The following is a 27,557-nucleotide window of genomic DNA, read 5'->3' as shown; positions in this document are numbered from 1 at the left end:
TATTCCTCAATGTGCATGGAATTATTTGCTTTGAATGGCAAGGTTCTATTCCAGAATTCCAGGGCCTGCATTTTAAGTGTCCCATGGAGGCTTGCTACCAAGGGCCCAAATGTAACTTTCCTCTCCACTTACACTTTTAAAACCATATAGTGCCTGGTGGATCACATAGGCTAGGTAGCAGGACTGCTTACACCACAGGCTGTGATTATTGAAGTTCTCTCTCCTGTTGCAGGCACCACACAAGGCTGGTAGACTTCTGCCTCACCTGCTTTATGGGTCTCTAGAATCCAAAGATGCATGTCAGGTTTTATAAGGTTTTGCTTTCATGTAGGAGATTCAAGATGCAGCAATTTGTCCTTTACTTTGGAGAGCATGTCTAAGTACTCTCTTGGACACTGAATTCCTATCAATTTTATTAATGTGGCCATTCTTTCAATGTTTATAAAACTGAATTTCATCCCCTGGAGGATGTAGGCCTTAACAATGCTTCCAGCTTTCTAGTCACCTCTCGCTCATTCTGTCCCCTCAGAATGATGTTACCAATGGAATAATGGATCTGCATAATTTTTTGTGGGATATACACATGCAGGCCCGATATACTCAGACTATCTTGTGACAGAGAGCAAGAGACTCAAGATAGCTTCCAAGGTAACATTGTCAGTGAATGCTGGTAATGTTTCACAGGAATACAAACTGTTACTGATCCTTTTCTAATGGAAAAGATTTAATTTCACATGTACTAAATATATGGTGACAGGGCATGTATCAAAGATATTATTAATCTTCTCAACAAATAAGATCTATACTTTGAAAACTATAAGACATTGATGAAAGAAAGTGAAGATTACACAAAGAAATGGAAAGATACCCCATGTTCAGGGTTTGAAAGAACATTGTTAAAATGTCTGGACTACTCAAAGCAATCTACAGATTCAATGTACTCCCTATCAAAATACCAATAGTAATTTTCACAGAACTAGATTAATTAATCCTAGAACTTGTATGGAATCACAAAGACCCTGAAAGGCCAAAGCAATCTTCAGAAAGAAGAACAAAGCAGAAGGTATCACAGTCCCAGATTTCAAGCTATACTACAAAGCTAGGGTAATCAGAATATAATACTGGCACAAAAACAGACATTATACTTCAATGGAGCAGAGTAGAAAGCCCAGAAATAAACCCATTCCTATGTAGTTTATTTTAATCTATGAGTAATCTCTAGATTATTCATTTAATCTATGACAAAGAAGGAAAACAATAAACAATGGGGAAAACACAGACTCTTCAATAAATGATGTTGGGAAAACTAGACACTTACATGCAAAAAGGAAAGAAAGAAAGAAAGAAAGAAAGAAAGAAAGAAAGAAAGAAAGAAAGAAAGAAAGAAAGAAACCAGACTGCTTAAACCGTACACAAAAAATATACTCAAAGAAATTAAAGCAATAAATGTAAGACTTGAAACTATAAAACTCCTAAAAGAAAACAGGAAGTAAACTCTTAAACAATGGCCTTAGCACTATTCTTCTAGATCTGTCTTCTGAGGAAACCTAAGCATTCATCCACAGATGAGAGGATTAAGAAGACATGGTATATATATATATATATATTCAATGAAATACTACTCAGCCTGGGATCCCTGGGTGGCGCAGCAGTTTAGCGCCTGCCTTTGGCCCAGGGCCTGATCCTGGAGACCCAGGATCCAATCCCACGTCGGGCTCCCTGTGCATGGAGCCTGCTTCTCCCTCTGCCTGTGTCTCTGCCTCTCTCTCTCTCTCTCTCTCTGTGTGTGTGACTATCATAAATAAATAAAAATTTTAAAAAAAATACTACTCAGCCATAAAAAGGGATAAAATCTTCCCATTTGCAACAACATGGATATTGCAATACCTAGAAGGTATTGGGCTAAATGAAATAGGTCATAGAAAGACAAATACCCTATGATGTCACTTACTTCTGGAACCTAAAGAACAAAACAAACAAACACAAACAGACTCATAAATACAGAGAATAAACTGATAGTTTCCAGAGAAGAAAGATGTGGCAGATGAGAGAAATTAAGTGAAGAGGATTAAGAGTTACAAAACTCCAATTACAAAATAAATAAGCCACAGGGATGAAAAGTACAGCATACGTAACACAGTAAAGAATACTGTCCTAACTTTATAGGATGACAGATGGTGTCTACCCTAATCATGGTGAGCATTTCCTAATGCATGTAACTGTTGAATCATGATGTTATACACCTGAAACAAATATATTATTGTGTATCAACTAATTTAGAAGAAGAAGAAGAAGAAGAAGAAGAAGAAGAAGAAGAAGAAGAAGAAGAAGAAGAAGAAGAAGAAAAAGAAAAGATTCAATTCAGCAGTTGTTTCAAGATCTACTACCTGAGTAACTCTGTGGTCATCTACAATTATTCTACAGAGTACATCAGATTTTAGAGCTATCAGATTACCTAATTAAACAGAGATGTGATACGGACCACTGCCCTATAGTGTTTAAGTCTTCAGTTATGGCATTAATCTCTGCTATCCCCTCTTGGATTCCATACTGTTTTCTATTTATTACATCATCCAAGGGAGACAAGTTTGGGAGGTTTCCATTTGGCCATCTTCATAACAGCTGCTCTTGCAGAGACTAGAGACAGAACTGTTGATCTAACTGTCAAATACATCAATTTTAATTATGCACTTAGGGATTACAGACATGGCCACTGAAAGCATCTGTACACCCAGGGTGCTCACAGGGAGTCAGATCTCCATGGCTTATCTGGCCACTCTAAACCTCTGCTCTAACAGGAGAGCTGCGATGATGGGTGGGTCTGGAGGTATCAATGCCTACTTAGAATCTGTGTTCAACAGCCCTAGAAATGTCTGGGTTGAGGCCCCTTGTCCCCTCAAGTGGATTCACATGAGTCTATGGCTGTAGACCTCTTAGAAAAAATTGGGGGACATCATTAGATGTTGCCCCAGCAACATTACTTGCTGTAATGTTGGCAAAGTTCTTCCTTCTTAGAGTTCTCAGGATAATAACTGTGTCTGATCTATTAACTTAAGCAATGGACTATGAGTTACTCTTGAGGTAATCACTCTATCTTTTGCTCCTACCTTTATACCTCTTTTTAAAATTATATTTGCTAAGCAGAACCTCAGACGCTGTGCTCTTTGAGATAACTATTATCTATTAACCATTTCACAGCTCCTGACTGGTTAACTTCCCTCGACTGCCCCTCATAATCTTACAGCCATTATATTAACTGTGGACTTATGGCTTCAAGAAATTAACCACAATTATCTGGCCATTTTTACTTCACGGCCATATCAATATACGAACAATAATAGGCCTAATTCGCGACCACCTCTTTTACCATCACCCTTGGCAAACAGAGCACTCGTCCATGCCCATCAAACTTCTTAGTGATGGCAGTACCCTTCACACAACACATTACCAGCAGCCTCAGCAAATCCTGCATTCTTTGGCCCCCGTAATAGAAGGAACATCGTGCTCTGATGTATCCTCTGGCCTTACACAGTATACCCATTCCAGACAACACACTTTTTTCTGCTTCTTTATTCCATCCTTTTCCAGGGCAACTCAAGTATTGCCACTTCGTGGACAGTGAGCCATTGTTTACTCCAGGCTTCTAAGACCTCAACTATTATTCAGTTTGTTCCCCTCCCCTGGGATTCCTAGGGGGACATTACAAGCTGAGTCCTAGAAGAGTGGCCCCAAATTAAAAGCTCTTGTTCATCCAGAATTACATTCCTGCCCCTTGACCAAGCATGTTCAAAATATAATCCCAGGAGTATTCTCCTGGCTGTAACAGGTATGTGCAAACTACCCTTCGGATTTTTTTTTAGGTATATGAAGTCTCTTTCCTTTCCTGTAAAGCTCAGCAGCTCCCCAACCAAGTTCTGTGAGGATTTAACCCTAATTATCAGCCTCAGAACCAAGTAAGAAGGTGGAGGAAGCTCCTGAGGGGGGTGTTTATTGTTTTATGGGGAAGAGATTGCTGTAAATGTGATTTTTCAAAGGTGTCATCATACCTATCACAGCATTCCTCTCCCTGTGACATTTTCCCAGGTCATGACTGAAAAGTCCTTATTCACTGAGCTACACCATCTACCCATGCCCAATTGAACAAGCAGGTTATCATCTTCTTCACCTGCCAGTTGGTAGATGAGCATGTACTACATCCTCCTCTGACAACCAGTTTTCTCAAGCCACATGGTATCACTCTGTCCAACTATGGGAAAGAAAATAGCCAGGAAGATGGGGAGAGCCATCAGATCATCATATGTGACTAAGTCAAAGACAGAGGAGGGAGATTTGGGTGAAAGAGGCCTCACCTGGTGAGCAGTCTAAGCAAAGTTTGGTAAGACTATTCAGCAGTCCTCAAACCAGAATCAGCTGCCAATAGGCTCCCTTCTAACTCATGAATGGGTCTGTTTTTGCAGAGCTGCCACACTCATTCCATGTCTGGGATCATCCCAGGGGAAACTATGTACTTGGTCAGAATGTGGAGGTGGATTTCAGTTTAGTCTCTGAGTTCAGGCCAGTTTCAAGGGTGTGCAGACAGACGGTGCTGTCAGACAGGGAAATGCACTTGTGTAAACGTTCGGCTGCTGTACTGAAATTCTTAAATATATCTCCGGACTTGTGTTTTGTAGGGACAATGGAGTGCGCTCAATAAGAGACAGAGCATGTGCAACATGCATGCCAGCCATTCCTTGCTGCCTCTTCACACATGGAGCTCATGATACTGCATAAGCACAGGATCCTGGCATAGCCATGATGCATAGGCATGACAAGCCAAACTCAAGACCAGTGCAAGGTAAGTTTGTCTTGTCTACAACTCAGTAAGTAAGGCTACTAACAGAGGCCAAGAAATCATAAACCAGAACTTACCTCAAACCAGAGAAAAGGCAGTACACTCCAAGAAATATGAATGATCATAGAACCACATCATAACTTATATTACTATTCTGTATTACATAATCCCTTATGCTGAAAATGACCTAGAGAGAAAAAGGAAGACCCATAGTTTCTTTTCCTTTCCGTCTTTCCTTACCCTTCAGATCAAGCTGGAGGTAGAAAACATCAGTAAAATGTGTGTGTATCAAAAAGTGAAATAAAAACATTTGAGTTACTTTCTCAAGTTTTCATCTTTCTGGTAAGACAAAATACATATGCATGCACAATCTACGAAACAGAATTGTGTAATTCAGGGATCCTACACATAAGTTAAATGCTCATATATTTGCATTTAAAACTGGCATTACACAACATAAAGAAGAATGGTAAAATTCAAGCAAGTCATTTAGAATTTTAAATATTTCTTTACGTAGGACAACATTAAATATCAAAATAAAAACCACCATGAAAAGATGAGAAAGATAGCAGAAGAAAGAAAACAAATTCATATTTTAATATCTTTCTTGACACCTTTTTCTTGCCTTTGGAACAATGGATCTCACATTTTTATTTTGAAACAGGCCTTGCCATTTCTATATACTAACAATGAGACTGAAGAAAGAGAAATTAAGGAGTCAATCCCATTTACAATTGCACCCAAAAGCATAAGATACCTAGGAATAAACCTAACCAGGGATGTAAAGGATCTATACCCTCAAAACTATAGAACACTTCTGAAAGAAATTGAGGAAGACACAAAGAGATGGAAAAATATTCCATGCTCATGGATTGGCAGAATTAATATTGTGAAAATGTCAATGTTACCCAGGGCAATATACACGTTTAATGCAATCCCTATCAAAATACCATGGACTTTCTTCAGAGAGTTAGAACAAATTATTTTAAAATTTGTGTGGAATCAGAAAAGACCCCGAATAGCCAGGGGAATTTTAAAAAAGAAAACCATATCTGGGGGCATCACAATGCCAGATGTCAGGTTGTACTACAAAGCTGTGGTCATCAAGACAGTGTGGTACTGGCACAAAAACAGACACATAGATCAGTGGAACAGAATAGAGAACCCAGAAGTGGACCCTGAACTTTATGGTCAACTAATATTAGATCAAGGAGGAAAGACTATCCATTGGAAGAAAGACAGTCTCTTCAATAAATGGTGCTGGGAAAATTGGACATCCACATGCAGAAGAATGAAACTAGACCAATCTCTTTCACCATACACAAAGATAAACTCAAAATGGATGAAAGATCTAAATGTGAGACAAGATTCCATCAAAATCCTAGAGAAGAACACAGGCAACACCCTTTTTGAACTCGGCCACAGTAACTTCTTGCAAGATACATCCACGAAGGCAAAAGAAACAAAAGCAAAAATGAACTATTGGGACTTCATCAAGATAAGAAGCTTTTGCACAGCAAAGGGTACAGTCAACAAAACTAAAAGACAACCTACAGAATGGGAGAAGATATTTGCAAATGACATATCAGATAAAGGGCTAGTTTCCAAGATCTATAAAGAACTTCTTAAACTCAACACCCAAGAAACAAACAATCCAATCATGAAATGGGCAAAAGACATGAAGAGAAATCTCACAGAGGAAGACATAGACATGGCCAACATGCACATGAGAAAATGCTCTGCATCACTTGCCATCAGGGAAATACAAATCAAAACCACAATGAGATACCACCTCACACCGGTGAGAATGGGGCAAATTAACAAGGCATGAAACAACAAATGTTGGAGGGGATGCGGAGAAAAGGGAACCCTCTTACACTGTTGGTGGGAATGTGAACTGGTGCAGCCACTCTGGAAAACTGTGTGGAGGTTCCTCAAAGAGTTAAAAATAGACCTGCCCTACGACCCAGCAATTGCACTGTTGGGGATTTACCCCAAAGATACAGATGCAGTGAAACGCCGGGACACCTGCACCCCGATGTTTCTAGCAGCAATGGCCACGATAGCCAAACTGTGGAAGGAGCCTCGGTGTCCAACGAAAGATGAATGGATAAAGAAGATGTGGTTTATGTATACAATGGAATATTACTCAGCTATTAGAAATGACAAATACCCACCATTTGCTTCAACGTGGATGGAACTGGAGGGTATTATGCTGAGTGAAGTAAGTCAGTCGGAGAAGGACAAACATTATATGTTCTCATTCATTTGGGGAATATAAATAATAGTGAAAGGGAATATAAGGGAAGGGAGAAGAAATGTGTGGGAAATATCAGAAAGGGAGACAGAACGTAAAGACTGCTAACTCTGGGAAACGAACTAGGGGTGGTAGAAGGGGAGGAGGGCGGGGGGTGGGAGTGAATGGGTGACGGGCACTGGGGGTTATTCTGTATGTTAGTAAATTGAACACCAATAAAAAATAAATTAAAAAAAAAAAGAAAAAAAGAAACAGGCCTTGCAAATAATATAGCCAGACTGCATTATAGTAGTGGCCACATGGGTTTTGGTGTGCAGAAAACCTAGAATGCAAACCTAAGACATCTGAATCACAAATAATTGTTTTGCTCACCAACTCACATGTCCTCTGAGTATATAATGCCCTCTTCTCTCTCTCTTTTTTTTTTCCTGTCAAAACATGTTTAAAAACTCCTAGGGGGATATTCTTCACTAATGTTCTATATCCCAAACCAATGTAAGTGACACGTGGTGATGATTACACATGTCAATCATACTTGGAAAGGGTGCCTGCTTTATCCCTGTATCAGAGTGTGGCTCACTTGTTCAAGGATTTGTTGTATATTTTTCCTTAAAGTAGATACTAATACTTTGGGCTCTGTAGTCAGACTGGCTAGGATGCAATTTAACTGCATAGTGTGACCCAATGCACTATTTAAGCTCTAACAGGCTCATTTTCTTCATCTGAAAAATGGGGCTAATTCAAAGCAATTTGTTGGGTCAAAGAGATGCTTATCATGGTGGCAAACACACACACCTGTCAGTCAGTGTTATCTATTATTATCAAGCCACTCTAGGGCAATTTGAAATTCTTCAGAAACCAAGATCTATTTCATGAAAATTACCCTTATGGTGAAAGACCATACCATGGCAACTAAGCTAATGATGCATTTGATCTCTCAGACCATTACCTGCCCAACTCAGCCTTTGCTTAACACATTTTTTTTAAAATAGTTTGCTCCCTCTGGGTAAATTCATCAGAGCTATTTTCTCTTTCTGGTTTACCAAAGTTTAAATTAGAAGATGACTTCATTGCCGATCTTTGAGTTAAAATCTGAACAAAATAAAACAAAACACAGGCCATGTTGCTTCACCTTCCTGGTCTTTGCCATGATCCTGATTTTAAACAAATTATCCAGTGGTCTTCTAGAAATGCACCCATCACTCTTTTCCAGTGCTGAGGTTTCACCACAGTCTAAGATCTTTAGAGTGAGGAGAAAGTTACATAGGCTGGTACCTTCAATGGTTCTTCCTCAATTCTATGTTATCCCTAACTATAAAGTGAGTTGAGCCAGAATTCTGCTAAAACACAACAACAAGAACAACAACAAAACAAAACCGTGATCTTGGGCAACTTAGTCAAGACCCAAAGACATTGCTGAAGGTTCTAGCCTGACACAGGATAAATGCAGTATAAATATGATTTTAATGAATGGATGGATGAATAAATTTTAAAAGCAAAGAAAGAAAAGACTCCTAAAAGAAAACACAGGCAATAAATACTTTGATGTTGGCCAAAGAAACATGTTTCTAGATCTGTCTTCCAAGGCAAGGGGGGAAAAAAAGCAAAATTACAATACTGTGTATTAATTATACTCAATAAGAAATTTTTAAAAAGAAAAAGGAAAGGATTAATAAATGTGGTAGAAACTACTCCATCTCCTGTATATTCAAACCTCTGTAATAATTGATTTATTCTCTTTTGACTTACCTTTTCCATGTCTCACTCCCCAAATCATGGGCATATACACATGGAAGGACCACTGGAATGTTTGGAACATTCTATCTAGACTATATTCTTCTTACTGAAACTTTTCAAAAACACAGAGGGATAAGGAAAGACAGTTTTCTAGTTTAACTAGTTGTGCTATTAATGTAAAAATTGTGAATTACGGTTCTTTAATGAAGTAAGGTGAGTGTCTCAGAAATTATTGAACAATGTCTTCCAATGAAAACCACCACAAGAGATTTCCTATTAGCCAATTCCCACACTCCAACCAATTCTACTGAGGGGGAAGACATAAGTGCACATACATCAGAGCAAAGAGTACAGAATACATAAGGCAACTTTAAGTAAGAATACAGCAAGGTAAGGAGCACTTAGCAAAAATCTGAAATGCCACCTCATGAGTTCACAGTAGTGATGGACCGACTGGTCATGAGAAATAGTCAGTAGGCAATTTAGAACAAAAAATAACATCTCTTTTTTTATATATCAAAGTGTATAATAATTTTTTAGCATATCATTTTTCTTGAGTGCTAAGACGCTTTAAAAATTGGAGGAAGTAATCAACCAATTAGTTAAATTTCCCCTTTTGTTGTGACTTCTGAAGATAGGTAAATTGTCTTAAAAGTGATGGATGACAAATCTTAAAAGACCAAATATAGAGATTTGAGCTGATCAAATAAATGTAATAGCAGGGAGAATACATTCAACACAGGAGCTTCTTTTTAAATTTTCTTCCTTCAAGAGAGCAATAAATAAAGCTGTAATATCACACATATGGGTCTTAATTAATTAATAGAAGTTATTTTTTTTCATTGAGAAGGCTCAATTCTTCCACTTTCCCATAATCTTGTTAATTACCTAGGCTACTTTGGGATGTGTGGGTGTGTGGGTGTGTTTTCCTTTTCATTTGGTCACATAGCTAGACTTATCCAGCTTTTAGAGAAATTATAGTCCTCATAAAACATCTTGTCTTTACTGATTCCTTATTATTCTAATTTGGGTCAGTGGGCCGTGGGCAATTAATTAGTTTTGCAATTGACTCAAGATTTCTAAAATTTCATTTGACATTTTACATCCCTTGAAGTGAAACTAAAATCACATACAAAGCAAAAAAATAAAGACATGACACACTTAATTATAAGCTTAAAAAAACAGCAATCCAGAAAAAAATAAAAAGCTCAAATATGGTTTCTGCCTGTATCAGCTATGCAAATGTATACTCTGGCAGTTTTAACTAGGTCACAAGTAATGTAAATGAAAAAAGAAAAAAAAAGAAAAAGTCAAAGCTTAGACTGGGACTCCAAACATTACCTAAAATACTAATTCCAGAATATAAATAATTTCATCTTTAAAAAAATCACCATTTTTCCCAAGTTAAACAAACCTGAACCAAATAAAAATTTATATTCAATACCAACAAAACAATTTGTTCTCGGTTATACACTTTGAATATTTACATCTTGGAGGAGGTTTTTCTGTTTGGCATAATATGAGTATTATCATTTCTGGGCTTCTAAACTCCTTAGATAATGATAAATTAATTTAAAAATATTTTCTGAACACTAAGCACAAGCATTTGGTACAGATGACAAGATACACTGAAAGAATAATACATGAACCCTCTATCTTCTGCTCTCCAGAATCTGAATCTGAAATGTAGCAATTTAAAAAACAACACTATTTTTTTGTCCTTTGTTTGTTTTTAACAAATTAATAAAGCAAGATTTCCTACAATGTGTGAAAAAGTATAGGTAAATTCTGAAAAGACATATTCCTGTCCCTGCAGGGTTCTGTTAGGGGCTGTACTGTGTTTCTCCAAAATTTACATGTTGAGGTCCTAACCCTTAGTACATCACAAAGTGACCATATTTGGAGAGAGGGTTTTTAAAGAGATAATCAAATTGAAATGAGTTCATCAGAGTGGGTCTTTATCCAATAGGGCTACCGTCTTTGTAAGCACAAGAGATTAGGACATATGTGCCCGGGGCAAATACAATGTTGAAGACACAGGAAGGAAAAAAAAACCATCAACAATTGAAGGAGAGAAGCTTCAGAAGAAATCAACCATCTAGTGGAGCATCCCATCCCAAGGCCTTAGCTCTTTGCCTACCTTGCAATTCTGTGCTGTGGCACTATCGCCAATACTGGGTAAGTCTGTTAAGAGCAGACTAGATCAAGTTTCTTGTTAAATGTGAATGTGGCATCCTGAGGGGTATTCAGGAAGATCAAAATTTCCCGTGGGACAGAATAATGCACTCCTTTTGACCTTGATTATTTTCCTCATATTTAATTTTAAAGCCTCTGAGATAACCTGGTATTTTGAAGTACAATTTCCCTGAGTAGATGGTTCTAACTCAGAACCTGAATCCTTACAGTAACCTTGAGTATCATTACATTCAGAACTTAGAACGCTATTTGGCTTAGGAGGTTTACATTTTTTTAAAGATTTTATTATTTATCTGTTTATTTTAGAGAGAGAGAACATGAGTGGAAGGAGGAGCAGAGGGAAAGGGACATGTAGACTCCGTGCTATGTGGAGTCCCATGTGGGGCTCAATCCCACTACCCAGAGATCATGACCCTAGCTAAATCCAAGCATTGGCCACTCAACCGACTTAACCACCCAGGCACTCCAGGGAGTCTTACATTTCATCTGTATTTCCTGCTTGGTAATTAAGAGAAGATTACAGTTTTTTAAAACTTTGTCATGATACATTTTCAATTATGGCAAAAATTGTTCTGCAGCTCATCAAAAATGATTCAATAGGGGCACCTAGGTGGTACAGTCCATTAAGCATCCAACTTTTGGTTTTGGCTCAGGTCATGATCTCAGGATCATAAGATCAAGCCCTGCATCAGGCTCTGCACTCAGCCGGGAGTCTGCTTGAGATTCTCTTTCCCTGTCCTCCTGCTCCTCCTGCTACTGCTTTCTCTCTCTCTAAAATAAATGAATCTTAAAAAAAATGTATCAATGGAGGAGTGTCCAAGCACTTGAGCAATAATGGACATTGAGTGTCCAGCATGGAAGGGGATATTGGAAAAGAAACATCAACAGGTGCCAGAATATTTTTTAACATACCACAGGACCTGTAGACAGTGAGTTTATATATTCTATCAATATAGTTCTGTGATACTTAATAGAGGCAGGAAAGAAATGAGCTTTAAAAAATGCCTTTGCTTGGCTAACAGAAAACCTGGAACCATTTGCCTTGTGTCCACAAGACAGTGCGGTCAGTAGGGCACAGGCAAGACCTGCCACTTGAGAACTAAAAGCAACAAATGGAAAGGCTGAAATTGACAAGGCTGTAACTCACAAGTGTCCAAACCTGCACTCAGATGCTCTTGGGCAGCTCCCGCTGGGGCTCTAGCTGGGATGTCAATTGAATTTCAGTTGCGTGAAAGGAGCTCTTGGTCTACTGGGAGCAACTATTCTCTGCTGAAACATGGACAAAGAGTTTTAGGTAATAATCAGACACTAAAAGTAACCATCTGGATAAAAATACAATTGTTCTCTCTTCCTTATAACTGGCTTTAGCCACAGGAACACATATATGGAACTAAACTAAAATGGCAGCTTTAGCCTTCATTTCCTATTAATTAGATATCACCTCCCTTGCATGGGAGCCTCACTTATTATTCCAGTCAGTGATGAGAATCTTACAAAGACAGCACGCTCACTCTGTGAGAATGTGAGCCCTCTGACCCTTGCCACCCAGGAGAAAGGGAAGTACATATGTAAGAGGCCATGATTACAAAATGAATTATTAAGGAGAGAAGTCAATCCCAAACAGCCATCACATTCAAAACAACTTCTATGGCTGTGGCCAGAAGTGGTCCAACAAAATGTCATATGTATGGGAATTCTTAAAAACAAAAGGGTGATGGTGAAATCATCGTTCAGTTAGTCTATCAGATAGTATTTATGATAACCCACCATTTCCACATTTCTACATTATATGTGTCCTGGGAAAATATAACAAAAGCAGAAGAGATGATCTTGGAGTTTAAATCTGAATGAAAACCAAACTAAATCATAAACACAGATTTCCATCCCTATGCATTATAGGGATTCTGCAACAGAGGGAAATAGGTGTGGGAGTGTTAACCTGGACAGGTCTGGAGCAAATAAATTTTAACCAAACATCTCATAATAAAACAAGATCTAGGTCAGAGGAAAGAAAGCAAACTGGCATCCAGAAGAATTTGCATGGAGAAGAAATAGCCTAATGTCATTGATAACCAGTGAATTCTCTCAAAGCAAAGCTCCCTCCAGTGCATGAAAAGAAATAAACACAAGGAACTGGTCATTGTTCAGGTTGCTCTTTAGTACATAATGGAATGTTTGGGATCAATAAGGAAGGCAACTGAGGTCCACCCATGATTTTCTAATGTCAAGTAACCTGGTGAAAATAAAGCTTATGGAAGTTCTTTTTTTTTTTTTTTCAGAATGAACTGTATACATATTGGTATAATATTCCACTTAGCTCACACCTTTTGAATTGTTTTTGCGATAATCTGTACACTGAACCAAGTAAATCATCATTTCTAAATCTTGTTCGGTTAGAACAGTTGAGCCCAAATTATCACAATCTTGAATCAGGATATAGCCACATATTCTTATAATAGTCTGCGTAAGACATGCATTCTGCATACTTTGTTTTTTCCTGGTCTCCAATGTTTGACCCATAATGAGCCAAATATACAGAACATCCTCAGTAATTAGTTGTCATAATAAAACTGTCAACAGTGATATCCAGCTGGTGAATATCCACTTTGGTGAATTATTTGTGGACAAAAATACTATCGACTTACTACAAACACTAAAACTGATTAAAACCTCCCCCCCCTCCAAATGGATCAGACAGTCATACATGCGAGTACTTTGCAGCAAGCTAGAGATTGCAGTTGGCAGTATCTCTGAATTCAAAATGAATTTAAAATGGAGAAGCATTTGACATCCTTAATGAAATTTTATGTTGCAGCTACCGGTACTTAAACTGCAGAAAATTTGTACAGAATTTCATTTTAAGAGAAAAGGAAATGAAGGCAAATGAGGGAAGGAAGGAAGTAGTAACTGAAACTCACAGGAGTTCAAAGAAGATCTCCAAAACAGACAAAATGAGTTTGTTACTGTCCCCACCAACTCAAGAACTATCACTTGTCAATAACAGTTATGGTTATGGTGAATTTTCTCCCTCATGACCACTTAGTGCACTGGCAAAGGAAAGCCAACAGAATGCCTTAAGCTAAGTTCTGTGAATGAAAGGATGCTTTTTTGTACAACAAAAGATAACAGAGAAAGAAAGATAACCAATATTTGCATCTTATTGAAGGTTATATCCAGTTTGAAATTGACACATAAAACTCTACAATGAAGATTTCATGATAAATAATCATGCAAAGAAAAGTAAATGAGCTAGTGATATACATATAGAAGAAAAAATCTAGGAAAACTGTTTTTGAAAGAGTTTTACAGAATGTACAATCATTATTTTCTAATTCTATCCTTTTATCCAGGCCCCTGGGTTCCAAATATAAATGATCTCAACTTACTCTGAATAACTGTAGTGATTATAGTAGCCTCTCAGTAATTGCTGTTAGGAGACAGTGATTACATGATACTCTAATGAATTCATTAATTTTAATATCTAAAAATATTTGTGTTTCACATGGCAGTACTAAGAAGTGTTGCAAGAAGATACCAGCCTACATTCAGAAGTAATACCCTCAGAAATGTTGTACAATTTTCAATTTCTATACTCAGGATTTTGTTCAATCCCAAATGCAAGTTCAGATTTCAAAGTCCGGTCTTAGATATAGGTAAGTAACTTCCAGGTTTTCTAACAAAATTTCCAAGATTAAGGACACTTACTATGACCAGTTTTACAAAGCCAACGGATGCATGAAAAAAAAATGTTTCTGAAATAGACTTTGCTTCTCTTGCGTTATGCATGCATTAACTATTTCACCAGAAACATCTGCCTTGAAAAAGTTAGCAGGAATAAAAAAAAAAATAAAACACTTTCAGAAGTAAGGTTGGCAGCTCTAAGTGCCATTTATTATCCAGAGATATTTCAGATATGGTTTGATGAGAGTTAATTATTTGATCCTATTTAGTACAAAGGGAATGGAAGAAAAAGCATCTAATTGATGCATTAGTAGTCATCCCCACCTCCAAAAGTTGCAGGAGGCACTTTTAACAGCCATCATTTTCTTTATAGGGGATTTGCTCTGAACAAAATGGAATAGTCACTGTTTGTTCTATCTTACATTTATTTAGCAAAGGCATTATCATCCATCCCAAGCTCACACCTTTACAGAGTAAGAGATGTAGAAAGCAATGATGTTTTGAATAAGCAGCTCCTATTTTATTAAGTGCTTTTGGTTTTGCCTTAAGACCTTCTCAACTTGAGTAGGTTCTTTATCTGAGGTGCACAAATGGCCCTTCTATTTTCATTATGATACACTGTTCATCCATAATGATGGCGAAATCAATGGATTCTTTCTTTTTTCCTTTCCTGAATAATCTTCCTTTGGGGTTTGATCCTAATAATTAGTTTTGGGGGAAAATGAATGAAGAGAATCATAGTACTACTTTCTGTGATTCTGTGGAGTAAAAATATGTCAACTTTTCTACCATAAACATCTACCTCTAAAATTTTATGCAACCAACATAGAAATGATCCCTGGGCTGGAACTTAATGTTTCATCTTGCATTTCTTTCCCTTTTTTCTGCCCTTCCTTTTATGCCTTGGGAAAAAAAATGGGAATGTTTTCTCAAAAATTCCTTTTTTCATTGCTAAGAATGGCAAATGGAAAAAGACAGTCTGTTAAATGAGAAAGAAACTTCTATCAAGGTTAATTGTATTTTTAATAACGTGCAAGAAGCTGCTTGCCCTGAAGGGGTTTTTTTTTTCTCAAATAGTAATAACAAACAAATGAAATGATGTATATAAAATCTGGCCCTGAAAATAGGACTGCACCCTAACGAAAGTGCTCTGATGCCCCGGGTTCTAGAATGTTCTAAAGTAAAATTTAAGAGTGGAATGCAAAATAAGAATTCCTTTTTACATATCACTTACTCCTCCTAATTTTCCTATCCAGAGCTTGCCAAAATTAGCACAGGGTTTCTAGAAAAAAAGTCTCTGTGGTACAGTTCAAAGTCTGATCTAGCCAGAAATTAAGGAAGGTGAATAACCTTTCTGAATCTCAGACTCCTCTTCTAAAAAAGCAGCCACCTGGAAGGACTTTGTAAAGACTCTTATCCTAAATATTAGGATATTTAAATATTAACCTAATAAAAAATAGGAAAGTAGGGACCTGAATGGTTTGGTTAGTTAAGCATCCACCTTTGGCTCAGGTCATGAACCCCAGGTCCTGGGATTGAGTCTGCATTGGGCTCCTTACTCATCAGGGAGCCTGCTTCTCCCTCTCCTCTGCCCCTCCCCACTGCTTGTGCACTGGAGAGCTCTCTCTTTCAAATAATAAAATCTTTAGAAAAATAAATAAATAAATTTTACTGCATACATATATCCAAGCATGCTCAATCCTAAGTATTTTTACAAATTACCAAAATAATATTGGCCAACCCCATTCAATGATCCTGTATTAATTTATTCATTCATTCGAGTAATACTGAGTACCCAATATGTATCAGATTATGACACAGCCACAAAAATAAACTAACCCTCATCCTTCCCTGAACTTCCAGCTTCACAGCGAAGGTAGATAGTAATAGTTACCACAAAATTGACGGGGAATAGTATTTCCTTGGGGATACACATTGACAATATAATTTTCAAGGAATCTAGTATCTTCCAGTAACAGAATAATAATGGTGAATACTCCCCTATTTTGATAAACTTTTGTGGGAAATTAGGGAAATCCATAGAACAAATAATAGCCCCTACCTTTTCCTCCCCACATATACCTAATCTCTCTGACAACTACATGAAAAATATCCAAAATCTGGGTGAAATCTCTTTATCCATGTTTTAGTCACCTCTTAATTTATTCAGCTATACATTAAAGAGAGAGGTTCAACAGTGTGCCCTCTAAAGAAAACAAAATGACATTTGATTAAAAAAATAAAACCCCAAATTCCAGAATCTTTAATGTTAACCCTTCACCTTAACTCTTAACCTTAATTCTTAACCTTAATTTCCAGAAAGCTTTTCTCAGAGGATTTGTTTTGCTTTTTTTTTTTTTTTTTTTTTTTTTTGACCAAGAGTAGTGTTATAATTAGCAAACACAACACACTGAGTTGTCCAATTGTTTTTTTATCCAAACGTTTCCTATTTTATCCAAATACAAATTCTACTTGTATCCAATATAAATTTCCCTTTATGCCTCACTCATCCCTGCTGTCTAGATTCTCTCTAAAGATTTATGGCCTCAAACAATTTCAAATCAAAGACCCCTAAAAAAATGTACAGAAAGGACATCATTTATTATACTCTCAAGGGAGCAAAAACTGTGTAACAATCAACTAAGCTTTGCCGCTCAAGATAACTACTTTCGTGTTACACCTAAAAAAAAAAAAAAAAGAGAAAGAAAAAAGACAGCCCAGTTACAACCAGGCCCATGTGTTTTTACTGTTGTCATTGTTGGTTTTCTTTTTTCTCCATGATCTGTGGAATGTTGTGATGGAGAGAACAGTAAGGTAATGTCAGTAGAAAGAATTGCTAAGAGCCAAAATACTAACTGAAGCAGTCCTTGTGTGTTCAAAATAAGCTGCAAAATAAGTGCCCAGGAAAGGACCCAAAGGTAAATGCACTTGATCTTGTGTTTTGATTACATGAGTGACTTGCTAGTCAAACCTCTTTCGATTTGGATAAAGGCTCACCTTTAAAAGGCAATTGCAGGAATGCATATATGCTTTAGCATTCTTTTGCACTCTTCCTTGATCCCACAAGCTTTCTGGCACATGAAAGCAAAGGAGAGAAACAAGATGATAGACAACAGATTGTTTCTCTAAAAGCTGCAGTAGCAGGAGGAAAACAAAACAAAACAAAACAAAACAAAACAAAACAAAACAAAACAAAAAAACCTTCCAAGTAAAATGTTAGGGTAAACCTGGGTTCCTTTTAGTCTTGTTCTGTGTTTGCTTTTACGTTTACATGTTCACAAATAAATGATCCCAATTTTCAGCCGGGTTTTAAATTTTTTTTTTTTTTTTTTTTTTTGTGATAGTCACAGAGAGAGAGAGAGAGGCAGAGACATAGGCAGAGGGAGAAGCAGGCTCCATGCACCAGGAGCCCAATGTGGGACTCGATCCCAGGTCTCCAGGATCACGCCCTGGGCCAAAGGCAGGCGCCAAACCGCTGCGCCACCCAGGGATCCCCTTCAGCCAGGTTTTAAATCTCAAGTTTTCCACTTACTGAGAAAAGAAACATACATAAAAGTGCAGGAGAATGATGTATCCAACTTTTGATGTGACAAAATGTTACTCTGGAAATGGAGCTGAATTACTGGTGCATTCTCAACTAGGATTACACAAAATATTGAATGGAAAAAGTCCAATTCTTGCCAATATAAAGATGACCTCTGAAATGTATTGTTTTCTCTGCCTACAAAATAGAATTTGTTCCACATTACAAAGAATAAAATAACAAAAACACAAATCTTTTATATGCAAATTACTTACCTTTTTAGAACAATATTGAACAATTATCAGTAATTTCAACTCAACCATAATTACCTATCTCCAAAAGGCCCAGCACTGAACTGATCTTTAGAATACAAAGATAAAATGGAGCACCTCAAGGAGTTCTTGGTTTAGTAGGAGAGAGAAACGGATTACCAAACTACCACATTCATGAACAACATACAAATACAAATGTGCATTTTATAATGATCTATTTTAAGGAAGACTTTTTGTTCCTTTGGAAGACACATCCGTGAACAACCCTGATGGTGATAATTTCTAACTCTGACTTTCCCTGTGTCCCAGGACAGTGGTGGCTAGGAATTGGCCTCACAAAGCAGAGCTTTTTATTATTATTATTATTATTATTATTATTATTATTTTATTTATTTATTTATTTATTTTAAGTTGACTGTGGTGGTTAGATTAGGCTGATGGAAGAACCTTGACAGGGAGGCACCCCCTGGGGAGGCAAGAGGGGCAAAGTATGCAGAATTTTTGAGGCTTCTTCTGGCATGAGTGACCATATACAATTTAAACTGACTTAACATAAATAAATAAATAAATAAATAAATAAACAAACTGACTTAACCAGTTCAGTTGTAATTTCCTACAAACTTGGAATTTACTGGCTTGCATAAGTGAACACTGCAGGTAAGATGGCACACATGAGGTTCTCATACACCTATTTCTCACTTTCCTCCAGGCTCTACACTCCTTCGTGTTGGCTTCTTTTACAGGCAAGTTTAAGTTAGCAGCAACAACGGGCTACTACTACATCTCTGAATTTATAATCAATTAGTTTAAAATCTAAGCAAAAAGAGAAACTTCTTTCTCTAAATCATCTGGCAATTAAAAATTGATAAGTCAACGCTCTATCTCTGTCAGCTTCCTGCCCCAAAACTAATCTGTGTGTATCCATTAGGAATTATATTCAGCTGCTATAATGATAAAGATTTAAAGAAGTCTAAGGCTTATTCTTCCCTCAAATTAAAGACCAAAGACATGTAGTCTAGCACCAGTATGCCAGCTCTCTGTAGATTAGAGAGACAGACTCAAAACTGTCACTGAATTATCTGAATAGAAATCCTGACATACTCTTCAGAGAAATCATTCTTAGAAATATTGGCAAGATTGCTGAATATAAAAGCAATATATAGTCATCAGTCACATTCCTATACAGAACCACATGGAGTGATGAAATCTTACATAAAATATAAAATCTTATTAGATTAAATTTATCATTTTCTCTTGCAAGAAAAGTATAAGGCACTAGACTAAACATAAGTGATTTGACTAGTATTAAAAGAAAAATTACAAAATTTTACCTTAATAAGTTTAAACATTAGGAAGATGTATATGCTCATGGATAAAAAGATTAAATAGCATAAAACTGTCAGTACGTCTTGAATTAACCTAGAGTTAGATGGAGTTCCAATAAAAATCCCCAATGGGGATTTTTTTTTTCAAGAAACATGAGAAAAAAAAAACTTATATAAGAAAGCAAAGAGTCTGGAATTTTTTTCAAGGAACTTGTCAAGAAAACTTAAACGGACAAGCTCATAGGCAAGAAAGCAGGTGAGACACAAACTATGGATCCTATAGACATCAGGAGATCATGAAACTAAAGTGATTAAGAAACATGGTTACTGGCATAGAGATAGGGAAGTTGAGCAATGAAACAGAAAAGACCTACAGGTAAATATATAAATAAATTTACAATTAAAGTCATGGGCAAAAGAGACTAACAATAAATTATACTAGGAAAATTGGTTATTTAATTTATTCAATTAAAAAAATTGCATCCTTATCTTACACAATAAAAACCAAAAATTAATTTCAAAAAAATAACAAGTCTGACTATATGGTTAAAAAAACTTCAACAGTTTTAGAATGTCTTTATGGCATTAATATTGGAAAATATTTCTAAAAGTGACTTAAAGATCATAGATCCAGAGAAAAATATTGGTAAATTGGATGCTATTCTAAATTTTAATTCTTTTGTGCATCGAAAAGTATTGCAACAATGTTAAGTCAGTCAGTCATTAGAAGATTATTTGCAAGATGAGTTAAATGCCAAGGAATTATGACCTACAAAATAGAAAAACTTCTTCAAAATCTGTAAGAAAAAGACAATTTACCCAACAGAAAAACTGACAACAGGTATATATGGTCAATCCACAGAATCAGAATATATATATATATCACCAGTTATCAAAGAAACGTATATTCAAAGCATTTTAAAATGCCATCTTGTACCCAAGAAATTGTGAAATCCATTTAAAAACACACGTGGGGGGATCCCTGGGTGGCGCAGCGGTTTGGCGCCTGCCTTTGGCCCAGGGCGCGATCCTGGAGACCCGGGATCCACGTCGGGCTCCCTGCATGGAGCCTGCTTCTCCCTCTGCCTATGTCTCTGCCTCTCTCTTTCTCTCGCTCTGTGTGACTATCATAAATAAATAAAAATTTTTAAAAAACACACATAGGGAGACAAACTATGAGAGACTCCTAACTCTGGGGAAAAAAGGGTTGCAGAAGGGGAGGTCGCTGGGGTAAGTGGGTGAGGGGCACTGAGGAAGGCACTTATGGGATGAGCATTGGGTGTTATACTCTATGTTGGCAAATTGAATTTAAATTTTAAAAAATGTAAAAAAAAAAAAAAAAAAAAAGCCCACACACATAAATTAGGAAACTTAAAAATACCAGTACAGTGCAAATTGCTAGGGTCAATTTGGAGGATTATCTAGCAAAATAATGAAAAGTGGAAGATTATTTAGGAATTTAATCCTATATACCTATTCTAGATAAATCCCCACACATGACACATGCAAGTTTTGTACAAGCATGTGCAGAGCAAAAATTGTAATATCAAAGAAAGAAAAGGAGAAATAAATCTTTATGGATAGATAAATTTATACATATTATGGTATATTCACATATCATACCACAGTGTAAATAAACTCAATCTATATATTTCCACATTAAATATTTGCTATTTAGTGAAAAAGCAAGGACAAGAGGTATAATATGACACATGTAGAATTTTTCTAAAGGATTTATTTATTTTAAAGAGAGAGAGAGCAGGTGCTGGAGGGGCAGAGGGAGAGGGAGAGAGAATCCCAAGCAGACTCCGTGCCAACTGCAGAGGCCGACACCAGGCTTGATCTTACATCTCTGAGATCACGACTTCTCAGCTAAAACCAAGAGTCAAATTCTTAACTGACCAAGCCACCCAGGTGCTCCCACACAATTTTATACTAGACTCTATTTATTAAAAATATACATTAATTTGGCAAAAGTACAAGGCTAAGGAAATGACAAACACTGAATGAGAATAGTATTTATGTCTAGGTGGAAGGAGTAGAGTGGAATTAGGAAAAAAATACTTAGGTCACTTCAGCTCATATTTGTAACATCTTTATATTATTTCATCTGAGTGGTTATTAATATATATCCAATTCATTGTTGCAAATACAGTTTTACTTTTGATACATTGTAATAGATTTAAAAAGATACCATGAGCCAGTTACTGCTTTTCTTAAAAAAATTCGATAGGAATGGGGTATGTAAGTAGACAACAGCAAACACAGAGGTAGTAATCTAAATCAGAGGTCTTCAAACTCTCAGGCCAAATCTATCCCACCACCTGTTTTATTTTTTAAATAAAGTCTTATCAGAACACAATCATACATATCTGTTTGTACATTGTCTATAGCTGCTTTGATGCTACAAGCAGAGAAGAGTATTTGTAAAAGAGATCATATGACCACCAAAGCCTAACAGGGCCTTTTACAGGGAAAGTGTGGTCCTTTACAAGGGAAGGTTTGCCAATGCTTTAAATGGTTGACATATACTTTGCTTGGCATCTATGTTTTAGTTTACTATATACATACTATTAACTAGGCAGTTTAAAGATATCATATTTAAATATATCAATATTTCAGAGAATAGTAATATTAAGCCCATATACAGATGAAGAAACTGAGATTTAGAGAATTTAATAGCTCAATCTTTCTGAATAATAAAAGACAAAAAAAAAAAAAAAGATTTCTCTTTCTCGAAGCCACATACTCATTTAAATCCTTTAGAAAAAGCCAGAAACGGATTCCTGAGCTCTTGATCTTCAGACTACAGGTAGAGGACGTTGGGTCAATTGTTGGAAGAGGGTCAAAAGATGCAAATTAATGTTATAAAGAACCCTCAATTTTGTCCCAAATAATTAGGGGTATTAATTTCCCTGGGAAATTACACAAACACATCCACACAAAACGCATCCTTTTGTTATTTCTTATACCAAAACACGCTGTTAACTTAAAAAGCCAATTACATGGCACTACAGAACACACCTACTCTGCTGAAGATCTGTTTTTCACAAAAGTCACTGATTAAATGCATGAAAATCACTGACGTAAATTGAGCTTTTTACAGTGAAATACAAGAGATTTTTAAAAATCTGCCCCTGAAAGACTATAAATGGCTTAAAGATTGAAAATGTGTGTACACTCAATATACATGTCCAGGAAATGAATTAATCATAATTAATCAGATCTGCTCAAGCAGTACTTTGAAAAGTGCTATGCCTAATACAAAGTGTCTTACTCTAAGAGAAAGTGGAAAGCTAGACTAACAAAATCAAGGTGCTCAAGAAAACATACCAACCACTCAGACTATCCAAACAGCCAGAGAATAAGAAGGTACAAAGGAAAATACAAGAATGATGCAGTCTGGCACTGAGCCTGATGTACTGGCACTGACTCTGAGCCTTGAGACCTGAAAGCATTTGGGTAGGTATATTAAGTTGGAGAGGACCAGAAATGGCAAAGGGAAGAAATCTACGACATATTCAAGAGACAAGATTCAAAGTGCTAACACTGCTCAGGTTGAAGTAGATTTTTCTATGCTTTCAGATTTGTGTTACATTTTCATTTGTCCTGAGTATTTCCAGACACCAATCCTCATCACATGCTAAGAAGATAGAAGACAAATATCATCAGTGTCCAAGTGAGTCAGATGCTTGAGACCACCTAAACTCTTGTTGCTGTATACTAAGAGGGATGGGATTTGGGAGAACCACAGATAAAAAAAAATCCCTGAGAGTCTTTGTGTCCTGCAGTGTAGACCTTTCTCATGCAAAGCCTCTCTTCACTGACACTGTTAAAGAATATGGAAGCAGGGTCAGTTATCACTGTCTTTGACACGTGGATTCAGGAGAAACACCAAATGATCAAGCATTAAAATTCCTGCTACATGGTTAATAATCTAGTCTCTATTGTGAATGTACAAGAAGACACATATCTAAATTTCATCTCCAAAATAATCCCTTTCGATGGGTCTTTAGTGAAGAATGGGTGGGGAAACAAAATCTAGTTTGGGCAAAGTGATTCCTAAAGATGTTGGCTTTGGACCCTCTAGGATGTTCTAAGTCACACCAAGAACTTAGTCAATGAGTACAGTGTGATTTATGCTTCCAGGCCATTAGGATATTGAGCTCTTGCAATGTGTTACACAATTTCTTTGGTTTTCAAAAAAAAAAAAAACTCACACAGCAATCACTAGCTATATAACCTTTAAAGAGTCACCTTACTTGATTGAGCATTGTTTTCTTCATCTGGAAAATGAAGCAACTATAGATGATCTACAAATGCAATCTTCTGTGTCAATGCATTGACAGAGCTTCTTAATAATGAAAATATAGCTCATTACAATTACAATAAAGAATAAAACTTCCATAATGTAAAAATCATCTGAGGCTCATCCGTGAGGGGATCTACTGGCTTGTCATTTAATTGCAACGGCACACAAAGTACATATATTTCAAAGCTTAATCCTGAAGGGCTATGGGGCAATGTTGTGCTAATGTGTGCTCCAGGCATCAAAATCCTTTAAGAGATTGTTTTAGAGAAACACGAGATTTAAGTAAAATGTAGAAATAACATTACTTGAAGTGGAAAAGGATGGAGATGAGGGAAAAAATATCTTCAGTGGAATTCATTTAACTGTGGGCAAAATCTGCATTGAGAGGATGAGAAGAGGACACAGTATGGGCCATGACAAAGAATTAATTCTCTTGAAAGGAGAAAGAGTTGGCCAAGTACATTTGCATGGACTCTAGCCAAGAGAAAAGGAGTGAAATCAAATTCCAACAAGGATAAGCATTAAATATATATTATATAAAACTACATTTATTCATAAAACCACCATGCTTTGTATTCTTAATTTTGAAGTATACTTTATCTGGACAACGATTATAAATTTAATAGTTAAATTTACTTTTAAATGTTTTAACTGTATTATAACAATCTCTAAGAATTGCTTAATTTAAGTTTCAGAAAAAGCAACAACATTTTGTGGGTGGAGAAGTCATCCAATCTTTATGAATTTCCACCCTTGCGAACCAAGAACATAATGCTAAAGATGCCTCATTCTAGGATGTGCAATGAGATTGTAGTTCAAGACCTGCTGAGCTAGCCAGAGACCTGGCTTGCTAACATATACCCTTTAGAATTAAAAGAGTGCACTCCACCAAAAAATAGAAATTTCTTCCCAGCCATAAATGAAACTCTTTCCAAAAGCACTTGCACAAGGCAGTCTTTGAAACCAAAAAACAAAATGAAATTTCTATTAGCCATGTGACTTTACTCAAATTCTACAATTCTTCCTGAATTTCCAATGCATCATTGTCAGATGAATGCTGTTTTGTGCTCCAGATTCACTTTCCACCCTTGTTGCCTGTCCTCCTGGGATGCTGAGGCCTAGAATACATTCACAGGGAGCCACTGCTTTCAGACTTCGGATACTGCAAAAAAGAAGCTGGTGCATGAAGAGGAGAGATGCATGAAGACAGCGATGTCAGGATCTCTAAATCCCTGTCTGTACCCACTCATCAAGGTGGGCTGCACTTACCCAAAATGCTATTCTTGACACAGTTCTCTCCACATTCTGGTAGCTGCTTGCTTTCCTCATACCCTGAGGTCTAGGGGTGGTTAACGGTTTCTCTGCTCTCTCCCGATCCCAATTCCTGCTCTAAACATGGTTCCCCATCCCTTCCCCCATAACTGTACAAATGCCTCCTTTGTGAATAAACCTCTAGAAGTTTCCCAATATGTGAAAGCAATGTTTTCCTGCTGCTGCACCTCATTTGAAATGTAGATAGTACCAGTAACCATTTCATAAGGTTGTTACAAGGATTGCATAGCAAAGTACTTGTGGGTAGTCTTCAGGTCATGTTCTACGTTCTCTAAAAATCACTATGAGATGAGAGGACACTGACGTGGTAATGCTTTCTTTAGGGAGAGGTAATCTCAATCAGCAAAAGTGAGGCAGGGGTGGGGGCAGGGGGAAGGGTCTAGGAAGGATGGGAAGTGATTGAGAGGTGATGTGTCACCTCACTGGCCACTTCACGACAAGCTGGAAAAACACACAGACAATATTTGGTGGGTCACCCTAGGCACAAAACAAATTCTTCTCACAGGCTGTTTGGAAAAGCTGTATCTTGAGCAATCTGGCAGAGACAAGGAAAGGATGCATTTTCTGGGTGACCCTCTCTTGTTTTTCTTTGATCAAATTTGGTTCCAAATAGCAGTAACTCCCCAGGATTTCAGTTCATGCCATGAGGCATGCCTTTTGCTTCCTGGGAAGCCAAATTTCAGGTCCTCTGGTCAGGGTTTCATCCACACCCAAAAAGAGCAAATAAAGAGTTATCACATCATTTTAGACAATAGTTGACACGAAAAAAAAAATCTATATATATGTTAATGAAAATGGAAGAAAGATGAGGCATTGAAAATCTGAGAAGGTGCCTAAGCTCCATCTGGTTCTCAGATAAGGCCAGCATTATCATCATTATTATCACTCTCCATACTTTAGACACTTGTCCTTGCTTTCCTGTCATACTACCTTCCCAAATGGTCCCATGTCACAATCCTTCCTTGAGAGGTGAACCCAGATAAGACAGCACACCATCTGATCCCACACAAGTAATGGCTAAGCACAGAGAGAATCTGGGAGGAGGCCAGGGCTGGGGCATCTAAGCAGAACTCTTGCTTCTAGCGATTTTGAACTGCAACAGGGGAAGAGTGATATAAAAAGATCATGAGTGATATCTAGAAGATAACAGTGACTACTTGAATGGAAACTCAGAAAGCTAGGAAAGTGAGATAGTGCTTTGAGGAATAGTAGGGATGCTGGTGCTCACTCTAAGTTACATGCAAGGTATCACCTACTGTGATAAAGAAGCAGAGAGATCACAGGTATCCATACAGAGCAGCTTCGCAAATCATGAAAAATGAAGCAAATAAGCAGAGGCAAGAGGCCATCAACTTCACAAGGAAATGGAGAAGGTCATCAGTCTTGATTCCTGCTCTCCTGTGTCACCCAACTGCATTCTGTTCTCTATGCTTGGATTTTTGTAAAACCCCATGGTATCCCATGCAATAATCAATTTTTTTTTAGATTTTTTTTTAGTGACAGACTCTACTCAAAACAAACAAAAATAACCTATTATCTCAGAGGCCTAGAATGTCTATAGAATGTTTGTCTTCAGTTAGGGCTTGATCCAGGAATTTAGCGATATCATCAGGAAATGGATCTCATTTTCTTTTTCCCCTTGGCTCTCTTCTCTCCTGCTAAACCTCATTCCCTGCTATATTTCTCTCTCTCTTTTTTAAATATTTTATTTATTCATGAGAGATACATAGAGAGAAAGAGGGGCAGAGACACAGACAGAGGGAGAAGCAGGCTCCATGCAGGGAGCCCGATGTGGGACTGGATCCCTGGACTCCAGGATCACGCCCTGGGCTTCAGGCAGGCGCTAAATCACTGAGCCACCCAGCGATTCCCTCCTGCTATATTTCTCTGCAATGTGGAAGCAGTGATAACCTTTAATGATCCTCAACAATGCTGATCACTTGAGTACCAACCTTAAATTTCAACATGCATGTCAATTCCACAAAAAAAAAAAAAATCTGATTGGCTTGTTTTGAATCATCTTGTCAGTTTTGATTAAATTAAAGATTCTAGAGGTCTAGAGTACTCTGGACAGCCTAGCATAATTGCCAA

The 27,557-nt window shown here is 37.1% G+C and overlaps 2 long non-coding RNA genes across 4 annotated transcripts in view; one reads left to right on the top strand and one right to left on the bottom strand.

Annotated features, from left to right (window-relative positions):
* Positions 1 to 27,557, bottom strand: part of LOC140641188 (uncharacterized) — a 247,091-nt gene that overhangs the window by 87,027 nt on the left and 132,507 nt on the right. For both annotated transcript variants that reach the window (XR_012037719.1, XR_012037718.1), the window contains exon 4: positions 12,169 to 12,290. This is a non-coding gene — a long non-coding RNA (uncharacterized lncRNA). The remainder of the gene's footprint in view (positions 1 to 12,168; positions 12,291 to 27,557) is intronic.
* LOC140641189 (uncharacterized) lies at positions 1,994 to 25,578 on the top strand. Of its 2 annotated transcripts, none has more exons than XR_012037721.1 (4): positions 1,994 to 2,195; positions 4,671 to 4,834; positions 10,795 to 11,003; positions 25,208 to 25,578. It is a non-coding gene; the product is annotated as an uncharacterized lncRNA (long non-coding RNA). The 2 variants fall into 2 exon arrangements; XR_012037722.1 differs by lacking the exon at positions 25,208 to 25,578 and adding an exon at positions 14,531 to 14,668.

The sequence above is a fragment of the Canis lupus genome, chromosome 10 (assembly GCF_048164855.1).
Source record: "Canis lupus baileyi chromosome 10, mCanLup2.hap1, whole genome shotgun sequence".
Taxonomy (NCBI): Eukaryota; Metazoa; Chordata; class Mammalia; order Carnivora; family Canidae; genus Canis; species Canis lupus.
This window is presented reverse-complemented; position numbering and strand designations above follow the sequence as displayed.